We start from the raw sequence: 13,986 nt of genomic DNA on the forward strand, positions 1-13,986 counted from the left end.
TGGAGCAATAGATGGGATCGGATCCTCTCAGTGTCCTTTTGCTGGGCTCAATTTCCCCACAACATGGAGCTTCTCCCATTTTGGCTTTTTCTCCGGCTTCTCTGAAGTTGGTGGAGTCCCTTTGATTTATAATTAGAAGTGCTTTTCTTCTTCCTTCTGACTCCAAAGTCCTTTTATGTGTGACTAACTTGGTCAATATGTTTTTAAAGTGCTTTTCTTTCCCACTGAGAAAAATATAATTGGGACAAAACCTACCCCTCTGGAGACAAACTACAGAAAAAATTAGCTTCTTAAGGTACTCCGGTATTTGATATGGGCCCAGTGTACACGTATCTACTAACAGAATTCCACTATAATTGTACAGAATGAAGAACACTCGTATATTTTCATAACAGAAGGAGTTTGGGGAGGCAGCACCCTCTGTAGTAGTGATTAATGATGCCTTAGTCTCAACGACTGTTCAAAAGCTGTGGGTTTTGCAGGCTGAAGCATCGTGTGTACAAATTTGAAGCCACTGTTGCAGTTTTTGTCTATTGATTGCATCAGGAAAAGGATATCTTTTCATGCTCTCCCTGATCCACTATTACATGCTTAAAACAGTAGCTTATGTAGTAGTTTCTCTGAATTTTCCTCATTGTTGTCACAGGACTCATGCCATAGAGGAGGACTTGGTAAAGGAGTGGAAGATAACACTGAGCAGAGCACTGCTTCCTAAGGAAATGGGTATCACGAACTTAAGGACTAGAGTTGGTTTAGCTGAGACCAAATCTACTGATTTCAAAATCATGGTGCAGGGCTTTTTCAACTGCCACTAGGAATGAAATACCTGTTTTGGGGAAAGGGATGTGTGTACTCCCTTGGACTTGAAATGTTTTGCAAGTTTTGTAGGCAAGTTCATGGGGCAGCTTAGATTAACTGACTTTCCGGGAATTTCCCCTTTCTTAAAGCCTGGCTGGACTACCACCATGCTCCAGCTATATCCAGCTGTCAGAATAGCTCTTTGTGGCTATTGGGGGATATCAGTGTGAAATTAACTGTGAAATGAAAAAGACCTATAACTGAACCTTTTCTGGCAGTTTGTCTAGTCCAAAGCAAGAAGCAGTGATTAAAAAGGTTGCTATGAACTGTAAGAATACCACACCCCAAACTATTTGCTTGCACTTTGAACCAGAGCATTACTTAGGTTGTAGCTTCATGTGGTCTCTAGGAAACCTTTTATAAGGTTAATGGATACAGCTGTCACACTGAGACGAAATGATGTCTGAGTTATGCAGGAAAGCTGCAGCTATTGCATTCAACTTGGGTTCATACTTTTAGAGTAGTTCAGGCATCTAATTCCCACACCAATTTTGCTGGACAGTAACACAAGCAGAAAGTGAGAAACAGCTTCTGGGGCTAATGCCCAGATTTGCTCTGTAATACCACTAAAAACACAAAGAAATGTGGGTTCCAAACCCCAGTACAACAAACTAGGAGAGAAGCCCTGTGCTGTGCTTAAGTTAGTGTTTTTCTCTAAGGAAGTATGAACCACAAACTCGTGTTCTGAATACAAGTATATTTATTATAAGTAATAACACCATAAGTAATAGCAACATCTTGAGTGAATCTTGGCCATTATAAATTAATTTTTCTCTAGTAAGTTATCAGCTCTCTCTCTGGCAAGGAAAATCTACTTGCAGAAAATGTGTTTAATTATAAAGCAAAATTTATGTAGCGTGAGAATACTTCGCTGCTTTTTTAAAAAATAATTTCAGCTGGTTTAACATGCAATTTTCCTTCATAGAAAAGCTTCCTTCATAAACAGAAATGTGGACCAAGCAGGCTTATTTCTTAGATCTTGTAGTGACTTTTACTAACAGCAAGATTTCTAATTGTGATGGTGTTCTTAACAGAGAGGACAAATTTCAGTTCTCTGGACTCAGTGTGATTAGGACTAGTACTGGCAGTGGAAAACCCAGAAAAATTTACCTCATGCCTATCCCCATCCTCAAGACACACAATGATATCAGTTTCTAAATCTAAATCTCTTTGTAAATCTCAATTCTGACTTTAAGGCTTGTTGCTTAGGGATTCTTTTTTCTTTGCAGAATTTCTGCTCTTTATCAGCATTCAATATCTCTGAGTAAAAGGCATTTCTCTTGAATGGTCCATGTACCTTCACAGCTGTTTGCAACCTGACAAGTAGAAATATGGAATGCTCTTTCTTTTCTCTCCATTATGCATTAAATGATGAAAGGAGGAAGACAGCTCATTGCCAGTAAAGATACAATTGAACATAAAAATCACCTTGTCCCACAAATCAATTAAAGCCAATAAGACCCCAAGGATCTTACTTTAAATCCAACTAATTCAGCTTTCATTTATGAACTAGGAATAATGTTCTTGAAAGCTCAATTCAGAATGAAATGTTATTCAGTTATGGTAGATCTGAGAGAATGAAGAAGCAGAGGGACAATAGGGAGGGGAAATACCATTCACTGGACTGAGCCAGGGTGGCAAAGAGAGTAGAGTGAGAATTACAGTAGGGGAAATGGCAGCTAAATGATGCTGAGATGTGCAATTTAACACATCTCTCTCTAACACTTTTGTATTATTGTGTTCAGTTTTCAAAACAAAATAAGATTGTGCAGTTAGAAACTTCTTATCTGGTCAGATGAATCTACCCGCAAAGTAACCATAAACCAAGCAAATTTACAGCTGTTGTTATGGCTGCTGGAACTTGTGAGCTATCTCATCTTGTGAGGCAATGTATTTTCATGGCATATAAACTAAAATTACACACACAAAAAAGAAATCGAGTTGAAGTTAACTATTACAATAGATGTTCATATTTCTGAGGAAAGGTGATAGCACAATTTTACTTTAAATACATATTTGTATTTTGTTAATAAATACTATCACTATGGATTTATCTGTAAGAATTAGGGATAATTACTGGGATTGTATGATCATTTAAATCCATTCTTAACAGTAGTGGATTTTATCATAGTGACTGAACTAGAGGAGCTCATCCTGCTAATGTAATCCTACCACGGATTTAAAAGTAACCACTGACATAAACTCTTCTAAAACTCCCTTGTATCTTCACAGACTTCAGCTTCTCTTTGTATTCTTTTTTGCTTTTTCGATTTCTGTATTTTTTTTCTTTTTTTTTTTTTTTTAATCATTTGGAATTCTGCCCCTCCTTCAGCATACAAAATCTAAGGATATTCTTCCCTACATCTAGCAACAGATGAGGACAGCTGCAGATAAAGTAACTTGCTGAAACATCAGCTGCAGCCAGCGGTTCCAGCTTGTTGGAACGCCACCATCTATATGCTTGAGAGACTTTCTGGAACCATACAGCACTAAGGATGACTGCTAGGGGAGTCATAACATAAGACATGCAGATGTTCCCACTTACTCCACCCAGTCCCAGTTTATTCAATACACTGAACTATCCTACCTTCTTAAGGAAGCAAGAAATGATAAGCATTAAAATGCCAAGGGCCACTAGTTCATGACATGTGCTTCACCCTGATACCATAAGAGCAAAAGAACAACTGAGGTCTTACTTCAATGCAACATCTCAAAGAAAGAATACACCTCGGACTTTCTGTCCCTCAGATAACAGTTTACATCAGAGCAGAGTTAAAAAAAAAAAACAAAACAAAAAAAAACCAAAAAAAAAAAAAAAAAAAAAAACAAACACACAAAAAAAAAAAACACCACCAGCAATGAATCACTAGTAAAGTCTTTGCTAAAGTTACAAGAGGTCTGAGAGGCTGATGGAAAATTTTACTGATTATAGATGAGGTCCTCTTTCTTCTTTTTTTTTTTTTTTGTCTCCTTGCACATTTGAACTGTAATGTACAGACAGCGTGAAACATGTTAAGTAGATGCATAAGGATGTTAGGCTTTAAGTTAAAATAAGAAATGCTAGGTTTTAAGTTAAAATAGAAATGCTGAAACCCTCTTTCCCTCTCTCCGTCACTGTAAGTGCTTATGTTCTCATAGCTGCAGCCTGGGAAAGAATAGATACGAGACAAACAAGGAAAATATGGAAAAAATTATCTCCTGTGTGCTTTTTATACAGGACATAGGGTTTGAAGGCACAACAGAGAAAATTCCATGTTATGAGGGAGGTCTGGAAAGCCTGTGTGAAGTTTTCCTTTTTGTAGTGCCCCAAATTAGATAATGAACAAAGCCCTTGAGCCTGCTGTTCCCAGCCTCAGTGAAAGTGGGTGAAATGTAAAGCTGTTCAGTTCCACCAGTTTCCTCAACCTGCAAATGCATTTTGGTTTACAGGATGAAGGAAAATTATTTCAACATCATATCAATAAAAGGCCCAAAACCTTTCTCTCTTATCTTTGCTAAATATCTTGGGAAGACTCATGTTATGAGAAACTCAGCAGTACACAAGTAAAACTCAAAGGAGACATCCAAAAGAGATCTCATTTCAGCCGAGAGTCATAGTTTCATCTTGAACCTATCTAATCAAGTTCATACATCATCTACTTTAACTTCATGAGCACCACACTGTGACCTTGAAGTAAAGCTCAGAGTGACACCACCACGGCATCCTAAAAGTATTCAGTGACTGGAGTGTGTTCTCCCCAGTGTCTCTGCCATGGTCACCTGAAAGCTGCTCAGGCAGTGTGCTCAAGACCTCTCTAGTTTTTCCTGCCTTTCTAAAAGAGACCACAGAGATTTATCCTCCCTCTCCCTTTTTCACACAGTAGAAGAGTGGTAATTAGGAAGCTAAAATGCAATTTCCTCCTATCATGCAAGCAGGCAAACCCCTATTTCCCAGGAAGATCTTCAACCACAAGACTATAAACATCAGGCTATACAATGCACCAGGGTGGAGTGGGAGGGGAGAAGTTCCCACTTTGAAGATAAGCCATTGTGAAGGCATCAGTTCTACATTCATCATATCAGAGAGAGAGGGTGACAGTGAGCAGACCTGGTGCCTGCCATGAGAGAGAGGATGGCAGGGTCACACACTTTGAGAGAAAACTGTATATATCACATTAGAGCTTCACATTACAAAAAAGAGAAAGAAATTCCAGATAACTTTCAGCAGAGTTTGATCCTTTTGTAAAGCAGTTATTAATACTTACACTTTGCATAAGGATCCTCCAGAACCATATCTGTCTATTAGCACTTCTATTAGCAAGCACTTCTTTATATCCTGGAGGCATACAAAAGGGCAAGGTCCCAGACAACTATAGCTAGCCTTAGGTGGCTATGTTATATATTTCTGGCACATTGGATCCCTCATCTTTGTGCCAGGCCTACCTCCTTCATTAAATGTAGCCCAATGTTTACAGTGAACATGAGGTCAGGTGTCCATAAGCAGACCTGTTATAAACTGCTGAATAGATTCATGGCTGGCAAATCTGCTGTCTCACTGTCCTCCATATTGCAATATTACTGAAATTAACCCAGACACTTTTGAACTGTTCTATAATTGGAGGGTTTTCTGAAGGATTTGGGAATGTTACCGATCAAGTTGTGTCTGCCACTGCAAAGACAAAAATACAAAATTGTCTGTGTTTTTCTGTAAAAAGTAATTTTGCTTGAATCTGCTTCCACCAAAAAATAGATATCATGCCATTCACTTCAAAGTGTGATCTGGGCTTAGATATTTAGCAGGAACTGGATCAATTGTTATACTTTGCAACAGACCACAGAAGGCAGAAGTGCCTGATACACTTGGTTAAAACAGACTGGATTTAATCAAAATGTTTACATTGTCAAGCTCATTGACAGACCCACAGGATCACCTGTACAACCTCACTAAATTTGGAGAAGGAAAAGACATGAAAAAATAAACAGAAATAAAAGCTAACTTGTTTAAATTACCTCTCCTGATAAATCAAAAGTTAAAACAAAAACAACAACAACAACAACAACAACAAAAACCAAACAAACAAACAAAAAAAACCCCAAAACCAAAAACCCAAAAACAAACAAATAAAACAAACCCAAACCAAAACAAAAACAAAACAACCCCCAAAAACCCACAAAATAAAACAAAACAAAAACAAAACAAAAAACTAAGAAGCCTAAACAGCTTAGTTGCACACAATAGCCAAATGAGATCAGTAGCAAACTTCCAGGGTGGTTTGCAGTTATTGGAATAGATGCTAAACCTATTTAAATTGACATGACTCGGGCAGTAAGTTCAGAAGAGTGTGCTGTGGGGATTGACCCTAGCACAAGTGCATGGATGTGAATGGATAGAGTGCTGCTGACAGTCTTTGCAGCACGAGTGCCAGCACACTTGGCTGGCCAGTGTTTCCTCATGACCTGTGGTTATCAGATGTGCAATGGTTGTCTCATGATAACCTTCTATCTCTGCTTTTCAACTCCCAAGGATAAGTTTATTTTGAATAGGTAGCTGACAGTACAGGAAACAGACAGGTTTCTCTTTCAGGATCAGTTAACCACATGCAGATGTTTCTGCCAAGTGCTTTATCCGTTTCATAAAAATGATATCTTATTCATTCCTAGCACAGAGATCTCTTCATGTTTTTTCTCCACTGCCATCTACAGTGGTATTTATCCCTCTCTAACCCTTTCAGCCAGCATCCTAAACCACTTCCATTGCAGACTGGGGATGGGGCAAGAATAATTCCTAGTCAAAGGCCCTTTTTGCATGGAGGGATAAATGCCCCTTACCTTTCTTTCCAACCAGTATAGAACTGGCTCACATGTACTGCCTTAGCATTCAGTGAAGCCAGCTCTTGAACAGGCCTGAATCCAAGACTATGTTTCACTGCCTTCTATCCTTTGGTAACAGCATACCACAATCTAAAAGTCTTAAGTTTCTTTTCTTGCCTTTACACCTTTGGATTTCAACACAGAGGTGGCCTCAGTCACTAATAGGAGCCAGATGACCTTCCCCTTTCACAGGTCTCTTATTGGGTAACACATTTTCAGTAAAGTCTCCATAGAAGTGGCTGAAAAGACTATTCATAAAAGCTATCTGATATGTAAAACCTAGTCCATAGATGCAAGTAATGCAGCACTGCAGCACTTAGAAGGTTCTGACCTAAGAAACTTCACATCATTTCCGAGATTTGCTCATGGTCTCAAACTTTCCCTGGTAGGTGGATACTTCTTGTGGTTTGGAATCAAAGACATATGGCTGTGGTCATCCTTTTCATCTTATCATCTGGATAGTTTTTACAGTTCAGGACAAAGTGATAGCTAATATTCTACATTTCTGTACTATGAATACACTAGTGCCTGAGGATTTCTCTTCTACATTTTTTCCCATTCCATGAACATCATTTGTACCTGCATATCCAGTAATGACTGTTTTTCCACAGCCAGAATACAAAGATACTACAAACACATAACTGAAAACATCGGAAAAAGCTTTCTGGGCAAAGATGTAATTTATGTAAATGAAACTTAAGAAGCGTTTTTCCCTTTCCCTACTGATTAGTGTTTTTTTCTTGAGGCTTTCTGGCTTTGGGGTTTCCCCTTTGGTGTCAAAATTCTGGCCTCTGAAATAGCTGAATGGTTTTCAGAACCTCAGTCAGGAAAAAACAAACCCAAATGTCAGCCTTACTCTTATTAAAACAATTAAAGCAATGATAATGCAGAAATAAAGTGTTTACAGATTGCTTGACATGTTACATTACCAACCTTAAAAATAAGCCTTTAATGAAAGAATGCCACATTAATAGGGCACCGGGAAACACTGAAGGATAAAAATGATGCAAGAACTTCTGACATGGTAAATCCTTCCTTTAGAAAAGCAGACAATTTTCCCCAGTAGCTTAAATCTTGCAACCTTTCCCTCCCCAACCCATCAGAGGTCCCATAATAAGTATGTACAACTTGCCACACAACCACAGAAGTGGAGAGACTGTGAAAGCTGAAGAGGGGACTCAGTCTGTTGCATGGGTTAAGTAGATGTCATGAAAACCACACACAAAGGCTGTGGTTTTCCATGCCATAATTGATTTCTCCTATGGACAGCAAATTAGAGAATACTCAAAAGGAGAACCAATTCCCACGTTCCTCCTGAGATATGTGTGAATTGTTCTAATACATAATTATTAGTTATGCCCTAGAAGCTTTATTAATGGAAATTTATTAAGAATAGCCAAAAGTTATAGAGACATGGCAGCAGAGACTTTGAATAAACATTCTATCAAGCCAAATAACATTGAAAGGAACAGAACAACAACGTCAAGGCTAAACATTAGAGTACAGAAGGCTAATACGCTGATAATTTAGAAATGGAAGCCATGCCCAGCTAGAAGAACAAGAAAATTAGGTCTAAAATAATACCAGTGGAAAAAATAATAAAACAAGAAAAGCATGGACAATAGTAACGGAACTTCCCATCTTCATTGTCTATGACAGTGAATTTTCATTCTCTAACAGGTTTTAAGGTGCCTTGAAGATAGGCAAAAACATAGTATGAAAGAAATATATAATTTACATTACTGTTTATTCTACAATGAAACTCTCATATGATGTAAAAAAAATCAGATTAGTTCAAAGCTATCCTGACTGAAGGTACTGCAAGTAGAGTTAATAATATTAGACATTAAACAACAGATGAAAATCTGGGTCAATGAGTAGGACCAGACTTAATTGTATATACAAAATGATGGGTTGCAAATTTGCTGTGACCACTTGACAGGTATTCATCTACCCACAGATGTTAGATTATTGTATAATAAATATTTACTGCATACTGATGTTCAGTCCAAAAGGCAAAAAAAACAGGACAAAGATACTACTGAGGGATTAAGGAACAAAGCACTGAACACCTTCAGTGCACACTGAAAAGCATGTGCAGTTCTGGTTGCCCTTTATCAAAAATGACACAAGAAAAGGTAGAAGTGCAACAAAAATATTCAATAGTAATAAATGTTTTCTATATAAGAGAGAACTTTTCTCTTTGGGAAAGATAAATGTGACAGGGAATACAACATAAGATCATAGGAAACTCAGTGTCTTGGGTTATGTAACCAAAAAAAATGTGTATTCTATTTCATCTGTAGAAAGCAGTTGGGGAATGGTTTCTTTTTTCTTTATCTCTTGTAACTCCAGGGGGGAGGAGGGTGGATGCCTTCTGATAATAGACCAGCTGTTAAAATCAGGTGGGGCAGTGTTTCTTATCTCTTTCATCAACTTTGTCCACCCTGCAGGGGATATCTTCTGTTAATGGGCCATTAAGGCTCACCAATGACATGAGACATTACACCATCCCATTGTGAGATGCTCTACCCAGTGGGGAGGAGCCAACCATTCCCTACCCAGATAAAAACAGGGACACAGGGACCCCAGTCACCCTCTTTTCCACTGGATTCTCAGATGAAGACCTGACTCATCTCACCACCACTGAACCTGTCTACAGGATCATCTCTACTCCAACAGAACCACATCTGTCACTCCAGGAGGATTTATTTGGACTGTTTCCAACACCCTGGCCAACAGGGTGTCATGTCATATTCCTGACTCTGTCAGAGTTTTCTAGGATTTTGTTTGTTTGCTTGTTTGTGTGTTTTTTTTGGTTTTTTGTTGTTTTTTTTTTTTTTTTTTTTTTTTGTATTACTGCATTTGTATTTTTTAATATTCCTAGTAAAGGGCTGTTATTCCTACTCCCATATTTTTGCCTGAAAGCTCCTAATTGCAAAATTGTAATAATTCTGGAGGGAGGGGGTTTTACATTCTGCATTCCAAGGGAAACTCCAGTTTTCCCTGACAGATACCTGTCTTTCCAAACCAAGACACTCAGTTAGGAAAAGATCTCAGGGGCCCTCTAGTCCAACCACCTATTTTTTAATAGGGTGACCTCTGGAGTTTATCTGAAAAACCTCCAAAGATGTTAACTGTCCCTCTCTGGGCAACATCTTACATGGCTGTACCATCCTCATGGTGTAAAAATTTATCTTTTTAATTAATCTAACAATTTCTTGCTTCAACATATGTCCATCATCTTGTCCTCACACTGTGAAGAGCCTGACAGTTTTCTCAGTGACATCATCTTAGGTATTGGAAAGTTGTTTAGGTCTACATGAAATCTTCTCTTCCATCTTGGGTCAGTATAATTGTGACATTTATGGGAAACAGATAATGAATAATGAATAATCAGTCCTTTCTTCATAACAAGAAAGGCAGCAAACAAAAATTTTTAACAAGGAGTTTATGAAAAAAATATAACCGTTATTCTTTTCCTCTGAAAAATATGTAGTTGTAGGTGATGTATAAGTGTGGGCAATTTGAGATTTTGCAGAATTAATTGCCACATGATTTTTTTCTCATAGAAATAGGCTTCTGAACCCTATCTTTTCCTGAAGAAAGTCTATAGGAAACTTAAACATGTCTATGTAATGTCCATGACACATGTAGTTTGGGAAAAAACTTGCTCAAAGAATATTAGAATCTGGGAATGTTTGCAAGAAGAAGCACCACCCTAAACTTTCCCAGTCCTTGTATACTTTTCTGTATTATCTGCTATTTGTTGTTGTTAAAAACAGGGTGGTGATCTAATGCTTGACGCAGGTCTCTTGATACTCTACGACTTTAGTCACAGACACAGAAATATTGGCATAGGCTCTTGGGCCAGGCTCTGCTCCACACTACATCCTTCTCAATGCCTGTTGGTTGTTTAGTCTTCTTTCTACTTCAACAGCTTCTGGCTACTGCTGGATTTTCTCTCAAATATACACCCCTGACCAGCTTAATGGGAATATGGTAAACAACAACAGCTTGACTGTATAAATAGAGAAATGAATGTTTAAAGAACACATCACTTCATTGGATCAACCACAATGAAACTGCTGGAGCAAGCAGGAAATAAATTGATTTTATGGGCTCCTGTTACCATCATGGATGCAGAGAAATACTGAAGTATGCAAAGGGACAGAGCACTTCTCTGAAAGGCATTATATTTCCATATGTGATTTTATTTATCGTTTTGCCCTTAAGCCACCCACAGGAGCTTTTTGAAACAGAGATCTGTTTCCATTCATGCTTCAGTGCTGTCTGCAGACAGCAGTGGAGTTGCACTTCATGACAGGCAATCTTCAAAAGGTTTGGAGGTTCAACGTTTGTATGGGCTTATCTGAATTTCTCAGGTCTGCAAATCTCATACTATCAGCCTACAGCTTGGTACTTGAAGCACTTCCTGGTGAAATCCCAGAAGGAAACAGAGGCATAATTTGACTTCAGAGAGCCCAGACCGAGACATCCATTCAAGTTCCTGAGAGATTTAAGAGGGGGCTAAAGACACAGTGCATGCTGGCAAAACATACACAGGTCCTTTTGTGCATGCCAGATATGCATAGATTTTTTGATTCTTCATGAGGATCCTGCAGAAAAAAAAATAGAAAGTCAATTTTCACACATCAAAAAAGAGGCATTTTGTGAGTTTTTTTATGATTCTAATCCCCTCCACAATTCAACAGTTTCTATAGATAATATTTTCAGTATTGCCTTTTTTTATTTATTTACACAAAGAAAAACCAACAGTCAAATCTCATAAAAATGAATGCACTTTATCCCCTTCACAAGTGATCAGTCTTCTGGTCATTTCTTATGTTGTGAGCTGCATTTTGCCAGTGACATGTCTGCTTTCCCTTTATCTGTTTATACCATACTCATTCATTCTGCAGTTGTTCTCTCACACATCTACCTGCAACACTCTAAACAACTTGTGACCTACAGACATGCCACTTAGCTTCTGGGTGCTTCTCAAGAGCACTTTAAATTTGCAGGAAAGTAAAACCAATGGGGGTGACTATTTCTTCAAACACAATCATTCCACTACTGACAGCTCTGTAATGAAATATGCCTGTCTTAATAAAGGGGTTTAAAGTCTCGTTTTTGCTGAACAGCAACATAGAAAATGCAACTTACTGGATCAAGTAATTCCTGACTTTTCCATTTTATAATTTTAGCTTGGATAAGTAACTTCCTGTAGCAGCAAAGAAGATCATTTATATATGAACTATTGCTAATTAAAAATTAAGTGCAACATATCATCTCACATACCAGCTCATTTAAGTGGATCTGATGTTATAAATGACACACCAAATACGGATGTAGCAAGTTTCAAACTGCGTGATCCTTCCTTTTCCTTCAGATTTTGAAAGTGGAGGAACCATGCTAGAAGAAAGTCTTGACCAGAAAGTCTCAACTAGTTCAACAACATGAAGTGTATATCAGTGTCCATAGTTTCCACAATAAATTTTGTATCTCACTTATATCACTTTGACTATGTTATAGATTATGTTAAAGATATGATTGGGATTAAAATAATGCTGTTCCAATGTGGATAAAACAGATGTCTTTCTACTTGATATCAATTTCTCCTAGTATTTTTCTGTAGATGCCATTCTGTTGTCACCCATAATCCAGTTCCAGTTAAAAGCAATTCATGTGCCATGCAGGAAGTGCAACAGGAATTGCTTCCTAGTATAAATTTTCTGCTCACTTAGTGGGCATACAGTGACAAAATATGAATTACTTATGCCAAAAGAACATTTCTGTAGAGGTCAGGTGAAGAGGTAGTTTCTCTGAAATAAGGGAGCAGTATTTGGGTCTATGGAGAAACACAAACTTTCAAAATACTTAGTTACAAGCTAAGAAAAAACCAGAATTTTGCAAGAAAACATCACTGAGCCAGCCTATTTCAACAAGCTCAGTATGCTCGGGTGATACAGTGTGCTCTTCATACTTCCAGAAGTATGGCTTTTAGTTCCACAAATTTTTTGGAGTCATCTTATGCTATGACTTCTTACCAGCAAATAGCTACAGAAAGCACAGCAATTCAGTACACATTTCATCTTAAACTCAGGAACCACAGCACAGAATGCATTCATTTAGTTCATTTTCCAAAGACTGTACATAATTTGGAGTTCATCTGAATCTCAGTGAAACATGATTTTGAGAATTTGCCAGCTTCAGAATATTCCTGGGAATATTTATCACTGGTGTACTCCATTTCCTTTCTTGATCCTCTCCCTGAAAGTCAGCCAAGCAAATGTGGATAAATAGATCTGATACTTTCTAAAATGTCTCAGCAACTAATCAGAAATAACTAGACCATCTCTTGCAGAAATAAAAATTAATATCTGCCTCTTAATGTGTGGTTCTTAAATGTAGGACCTTATCTTTAATAAACATGCCACATTTTTGTAGTTCATTTAGAGTGCTTTTACTGGTTTTTATAAATATACATGAAATTAAAAAGATCCTTATTAGTTGCTTTTGTTTTCCCCTCCCATGTTAAATATTAATCTCCTTATTCCATACAGGAAAGTTAGACTTTAATATATAAATTCCATTTTTGTACAATCTAAGGATGCCTTTTATCCTGAAGAGTAATGGAAATAGTAGAAAAAATGCTGAACAAAATCCCCCAGTTCATATTTAACGTCTTAATAAATTCCAGATTTTGACTATTCAGATGATGAAGGCAGAAAAATTCTTTCTTTACATTAAAAAATGCATTAAAAATCCAAATCCAGGTTGCATTCTATTTTTCACCTTGACTATCATCATTCATACAAATGTGCCTGTCTGGCAAGTACTTTATTAAGATATAGATATACTCTTGTGAGATACACTGGCTTTCCTGGAAAGTAAAGTGTTTTATTTCTCCAATAAAGAGTTACAGCAGAGTTTGACACACCAGCAGCCAGTGTGCTTCTACCCTCATGACCACCAAGAACAGGAAAGAATTAAAAGGGTGTTTTCTGAAGCTGATACCTGACTATTAAGCTGTTACTGATTCTTCTGACTCTTTTCAAAGTGGATCGCCTGCACTAAGGATTTCTTCATCTGAAATCACTGACATAATATTAAAACATACTTCCTTAAAGTCCTTTCTGTTGATCACAACTTCAGTGCTTTTTGTCACAAGTTAAAGACACATACTCTCCAGAAGTGTTTCTTCAAGGTCCTCCCCTAGAAGAGAGAGAAATGAATAGTTCTTTTTGTGTACCCCCTGAAAAAAGTATCTCTGAA

At 37.6% G+C, this 13,986-nt stretch overlaps 1 long non-coding RNA gene across 1 annotated transcript in view; it reads right to left on the minus strand.

Moving 5' to 3' along the window:
* Positions 1 to 1,600: 1,600 nt before the first annotated feature.
* The window catches only part of LOC134548235 (uncharacterized), a 51,688-nt gene continuing 39,302 nt past the window's right edge, over positions 1,601 to 13,986 (minus strand). The window contains exons 3-4 of the long non-coding RNA XR_010079729.1: positions 13,832 to 13,926; positions 1,601 to 11,327 (exon numbers count right to left, since the gene is read on the minus strand). This is a non-coding gene — a long non-coding RNA (uncharacterized LOC134548235). The remainder of the gene's footprint in view (positions 11,328 to 13,831; positions 13,927 to 13,986) is intronic.

The sequence above is a fragment of the Prinia subflava genome, chromosome 1 (genome assembly GCF_021018805.1).
Source record: "Prinia subflava isolate CZ2003 ecotype Zambia chromosome 1, Cam_Psub_1.2, whole genome shotgun sequence".
Lineage (NCBI taxonomy): Eukaryota > Metazoa > Chordata > Aves > Passeriformes > Cisticolidae > Prinia > Prinia subflava.